This window comes from Elephantulus edwardii, unplaced genomic scaffold (assembly GCF_000299155.1).
Source record: "Elephantulus edwardii isolate Elephantulus edwardi_28Jun2011 unplaced genomic scaffold, EleEdw1.0 scaffold00120, whole genome shotgun sequence".
NCBI lineage: Eukaryota > Metazoa > Chordata > Mammalia > Macroscelidea > Macroscelididae > Elephantulus > Elephantulus edwardii.
Genome location: NW_006399870.1, coordinates 8,720,710 through 8,726,678, shown reverse-complemented (window position 1 = coordinate 8,726,678; position 5,969 = coordinate 8,720,710). Strand labels below are relative to the sequence as shown.

Below are 5,969 nucleotides of genomic sequence, written 5' to 3'. Positions count from 1 at the left end.
AGGATTAAACCAAGCTACCCCTTGGAGGCAAGGATTCTGGGGCTTCATCTGACATACTTTGGACATGTTGCCAGCAGGGACGGGTCCTTGGAGAGGGACATCAGGCTTGGGAGGGTGGAGGGACAGTGCAAGAGGGAAGACCCTCTATGAGATGGATTGATTTGGTGACTAGGGTAATTGGGATGGGTGTGTCAGAGGCAGTGCGGTTGGCGCAGGATAGAGCATGGTTTGGGCTGTTGTGCATAGGGTCGCTATGAGTCGCAAATGACTCGATGGCACATAACAACAACAACCGCAAATTGATCATTGTCTTTCTGTCCACATCATTGAAGAAAGTACTTGACAAGAAGACCCTTGAATTTTGTAGACCTTTATCAGCCCACTTGCTGCCTGAGTTGTGATAGGTATACCACATCTTTGTTGGGGTCATTGAGACTTTCAAACAAACAGGCCATTGAGAATTTTGGACATCAGAGACACTAGAGTGCAAACCTTGCTCCATCCAATGACAGGGAATTTGTCTGGCTAGCACTTATATCTGTGCCAAATTCAAACCCATTGCTGCCAAGTTGCTTCTGTCACTCAGATTTCCTAGGCTGGAAAGCTCAGTTTCCAAGACTGGAAATCTTTCTGGGAAGAGAAGGTTGATTTTCGCTTTTCTTAATCCAAGTTAAGATCTGTTGTTCATAGCATCACTATGAGTCATACTGGATTTGAGGGCACCTAACAAAAACAGCATCAATCTGGAGGATGCCCTCAGGCACTTAGAAGATGGGAAATGTATGAATAAAACAACAGCACCTGCCACTGATATAAATCAACAACAGTACAGTAAATTAGTCCACATGATCAAATCAGCTTTCCTTCTTCACAGTGAATCCTGCCTAAATCCTATTAACTGAATCTGTGTGACCCTCTGCCATGATGCTAAGTGGGACAATGACATGGGGATGGAGGGTGTTTCACAGATCTACAATATTCTGAGTTGTTCCCCTCTTCAAGTTTCCCTTGGATGAGTATATGGCCTTCTGTTACTTATACTGGGGTTTCTGTTTAACTTTAGGAGCACCTGTAAAGAGTTTGGGGAGGGTCAAGGTTGTGCAAGTGGACAGCAGCTCCCAACAAATAAAACATGCTTACTTCCCATTTCAGATGACTTGGGCTAATCTGAGTCAACCCACACATTCTTAGTATTTTCATTTCTCTCAGAGCTCTGTGACCTTATTACCAATTACTATTTATTTCTGCTCTGGGAATGCCTGGACTTAGCAAATACAGCTAACTTCAGCTAGGCTGTGAGGTTTACTGATCCACAATGGAGAGAGCGTCCCTTTCTCATGTCACTTATAGTGGAAGCAACAAACAAATCCTTATGGGATGGAGTTTATTTCAATCCTTATCACTTAGCCTCTAAATACTCTTTAACAGCTATACCCACTACTACCACTACAAAGATAACCTTGACTGCAGTATCCCAGAGAGGTTTTTACCATAAAGTTGACAGTATATTGTTTTCATCACCAGTACTTGTCAAGAACTGCAAGGTCTGAGGTTCATCCTGCCTTCATGCTAACAAGGGAACCTGCCACAGTTTCATGGATGCCAGCAGTAGATATGAGACATTGGAAATAGAGGACTGTATGACTCCAGCATGTATGAGGCCGCAATTGGCTTGACTATGTCAGGGAGTGTGAGGATGGCACAGGATAAAACAGGGTTCAGATCTTTTGTTCATAGGGTTGCTACAGGTCATACTCTACTCAGTGGCATCTAGAAACAGCAACATCAGTGGCTTGTTGTTCACAGTATAGCCTTTAGTGAGTTGTGTTGCTAACACCAAGGCCAACCACCTCCTGCAGTTTGAATCCACCTCCTCCAGTTGCAATTTCCAGCTTCAGAAATGTGATGGGGTGTCTGTTTGAGTTTGAGTTTTGACTTGTCTGGTTAGTACCATAAGCCTTGGAACTAAGCACAATTATTGTCATCCCCATTTACACTTAGGAACTGAGGAAGAGAGTTAGCCTCAAGCACATGCAGCTCTTAGATTTGTGCTTTTAACCATTATGTCTTCTAGTGCTTCTGATGAATTTGCCACCCAGTGTCATGAATAGTGTCATTTTATAAACCAAGAGGAACTGGAGTCATGTAGAAGAGTATCTAAGCTAGCTTTAAAGACTCCACTAAAGTCAGTGACAACCAACATTCCTGAAGGAAGAGTGGCATTATACACTTGTAAGTCGGAGAGGATTTTCTGATTGGATGACTGGGTGCAAAGGCCTGGAGCAGAGAGTACTGAGGCTCATGGGAATGATGTCAAAGAAGCACGTGGCCAAAGTCAAGGGCTCACTAAAGTGGCATCATTCCCATGAGCCTAACCTAAGGTTTGTGATATTTCTCTAGATTTCTATCTAATTCACAATTCTTTCCTTTAACTGTATTTTTGTAAACTAAAAGTCTCCATATTTTTATTCTCAGTGGCCTCTAAAATGGCAGATCAGCAAAATAAGTTGGAGCTGGACAGGCGGCATTATGGAAATGAGAAAAAAAAAAACCCAAAAATAGTGTATGAGTTTATTCTGACTTATGTGAGACTGAAAGTTGCCAGGTGCCTGGTGTTTAACAAGTAAGGACATTAAAACCAAGGTTATGTGAGTTTCTAAGAAAGAACAGTAAGTTTCAAAGCCTGGAAGGCTTTGAGTGTTAATAGTTCTTGTGGTGGCCTTTCTGCATCTTGGGGCTCCATTAGGTGCTACCTACCTCCTCCCAGTGTTTGGCCAGTGCAATCATTAGCTCTGGTGGTCTTGTAGGTAAGGAGTTGTGCTGTTTACCCAAAGACAGGCTGTTCAAATGACCAGCCATTTATCCAGAGAGAGATAAGCGGGTCTCCTCCCACAAATGTATGTATAACTTCTTCAGAACTCACTGGAGGGTCAGCTATAAATTGATTCTGATTCTGCAGCACATAACAACTCCTATCATAAGGAGCTTTGGAGCTGTAGTCTAAGGTGTACTGTGCTGCTAACCATGGGTCCCTGGTAGTTGTGGGTAATTTCTTCAACTTAAGATTTACAGCCTTGAAAACCCAATGGAAGGTTGGCATAGATTGGAATCGATTTGATGGCAGTGAATGAGTAAATGAGTAGCCTCCCTCACATGGGACAATTGGTGTGGCTCTTCGACTTGTAAGCACTGGCTGAGTTATATGGTCTTCCCCCTCTCTGACCTTCCATATTATCACCTCTTGCTTTCCTGCTCAGTGTGTCAGAGATTGAGTGCCATGTGATGTGACAGTTCTGAATAATAGCTGTCCATCCAGACTGAAGTAGAGTTTAGGTTTTGTGGTTCGCAGGGTGCTTTAGTCTTGTTGACCTTAGCCTTCAGAGTCATTCAGGCTTACAGAGAGATCCATAAAATTTCTCCTGGCTGGACTGTGAGAACAGACAGACGCCTGACAGAGAGTGATGATTGTGAGGGAGGGGAGGGGAGATATTGTTTTAACCTAGGCAATAAGAAGAAGGAGGTATGTGAGGGATGGGTGGGAGCACATTTGGAGTGTAAGAGAGTAAGAGAATTTTTAAAAAGGATGAGAAGAAAAACTTATTGAAGGGATAGAAAAGAGTTTTACAAAGAGGAAAGAGCTTGCGAGAGTAATAACCAGAAACAGAGGGGACAGATGGAGGGCACCCTGGAAAGGAAGGAGGTTCATTCTTAATTCCCATGACTTTAACACCAGTAGTATGCAAAGCTATTATGTGATACTGTGAATATGTATTCAGGAACTTGGCTTCATCTTATAAGTAATAACACAACTCACACCTATTTTCATCAGCTTGATTTAGACTCACAGTGACCCTCCCTCAGATTTCAGAGGCTGCAGATCACAATGGGAGGAGGATGTTCGTCTCCAAGGGAGAACTTGGAGCAACTTGTGTACTTGAACCACTAGAACTACACAGCCTTTGTTTAGTAAATAGCACAGCTTCCTATGGACTATGCCAACAGAGTTCCCCTATGAGAATAAATAGGCAACTTAAAACATTGAGAGTGAGGCAGAGTAAAGTAAGGATGAAATTAAAGACTGAGGTAATTGCTGGATATTAAGATGCAAGGAGGAGAAATTTAATGCTTGAGTGACAATTATATGCTAAATGGACATCTGTGCATTAGTTAATTTAATTATCAAATAATGCTTTAAGGTAGGAATTATTATCTGCATTATAATGGTGATGAAATGAAGCTCGAAGAGGTTGAGTATGCCCATTAATAAATGATGAAAATAGAATTTGATTTCAGTTTCTTAGACTTTCTAAACTTGTGTGTTCTCTACAACTTCATTTCAAACTGCCACACAGAAACCAAAGCGTAAAATGTGATGTGATTTTAGTGAAAAAATATATTATATGATGGACTATATGGATTGAAGCTCAATCAAGAAAACAAAGATTCTCACCACTGGGCTAATGGGCAGCATAATGATAAAAAGGGAAGAGATTGAGATTGTTAATGGCTTCAGGCTGTGTGGCTCCATATTCAACCTTCTTGGTACCAGCAACCAGGAAATTCAAAGACAAATTGCACTGGAAAATCTACTTTCAGGGAGGTCTCCCTCCAGAGAGAGTACTGAAGACCAATGATGTCAGTGTAGAGACTAAGATGCACCTGATCCAGGCCATGGTCTTTTTAATTATTTACTGTGCATCAGAGAGCTGGACAATGGCTGTGCATCAGAGAGCTGGACAATGACTCAGAATGATAGAAGAAGAGTTGTGGTGCTGGAGAAGAGTATTGAATATACTATGGACTACTAAGAGAACAAATGGGTCCATCCTGGAGAGGGTGAAACCAAACTGCTCCTTGGAGGCGAGGATTCTTTCTTGTACTGACTCTCTACCTTTCCTCATATGATGTCTCTTTCCAAGGATTGGTTCTCTCTAGTAAACATGTCCTAAGTAAAAGACATGAAGATTTACCATCCATGCCTCCAAAGAGTACACTGGTTGACCTTTCTTCAAGACAAGATTTGTTTGTTCTTTTGGCAGTCCATGGTATATTCAATACTCATTGACGATACATTGGTTCCCCTTTGGTGTTTCTTACCCATTGCCCAGTTTTTATATGCATAGGAAGCAATTGAAAATACCAATTGAGTCTGGTGCACTTTAGTCTTTTAAGTGACATCTCGGCCCTTCAGACATTTGGCAACCACTTTCCATAATGCAACACATCTTTTGATTTCTTGATTGCTGCTGTGCAGAGAAATCAAAACAAAGGGAAGAATACTGACTTAAAAGAGCTGAATATCAGGTTTCAAAGGGTAGCTTGAGAAAACAAAATGTTGTGACAAAATTTTCAAACCTGGAGTTAGAAAACCAAAGGGAAGAACACTCTTGGCATTTCTCAAGCTATAAGAAAACAAAGAACAAATTAAAGCTTCAAGCTGCAATACTGAAAATTCTATGAAAATTTATGATATTGAATGATGCTGACAGTATCAAAGAAGACAGAAGGAATATATAAAGTGACTTAGTGGTAAGGAATTGTGCTGCCAACACAAAGGTACATGGTTTGAATCCACCAACTGCTCTGCAGGAGAACTCTGAATGATTTCCTCTTAAATGATTTACTGTCTCTGAAAACCTGCTGGTGAGCCAGCTATGGGCCAGTTCCAACTCAGTGGTACACAATAGCAACATACAAAAAAAGAATATTCAACTATTTAAGAAAATACCTAAAGACGGTGCTCAGGTGGCACAGGCCCTGGGGACTTAGCAGCTAACACAAAGGCCATAGCTCTTTGACTATTTGATCTCATCAGAGGCTCCATTGGAGAAAGATAGGCATTGTTTATGTGTTTACTCAGAAACCAGCTGTAAGGTCAGCTGAGCTGGACCAGACTCTATATGGCAATGAGAGAGAGAGAAGAGAGATAAAGAAGAAGAAGAAAAAGGAGGTAGACGAGGAGGAGGAGG

At 41.5% G+C, this 5,969-nt stretch overlaps 1 protein-coding gene across 3 annotated transcripts in view; it reads left to right on the top strand.

Moving 5' to 3' along the window:
* NTM (neurotrimin) overlaps positions 1–5,969 on the top strand; it is a 1,811,079-nt gene that overhangs the window by 1,123,017 nt on the left and 682,093 nt on the right. The window lies entirely within an intron of this gene.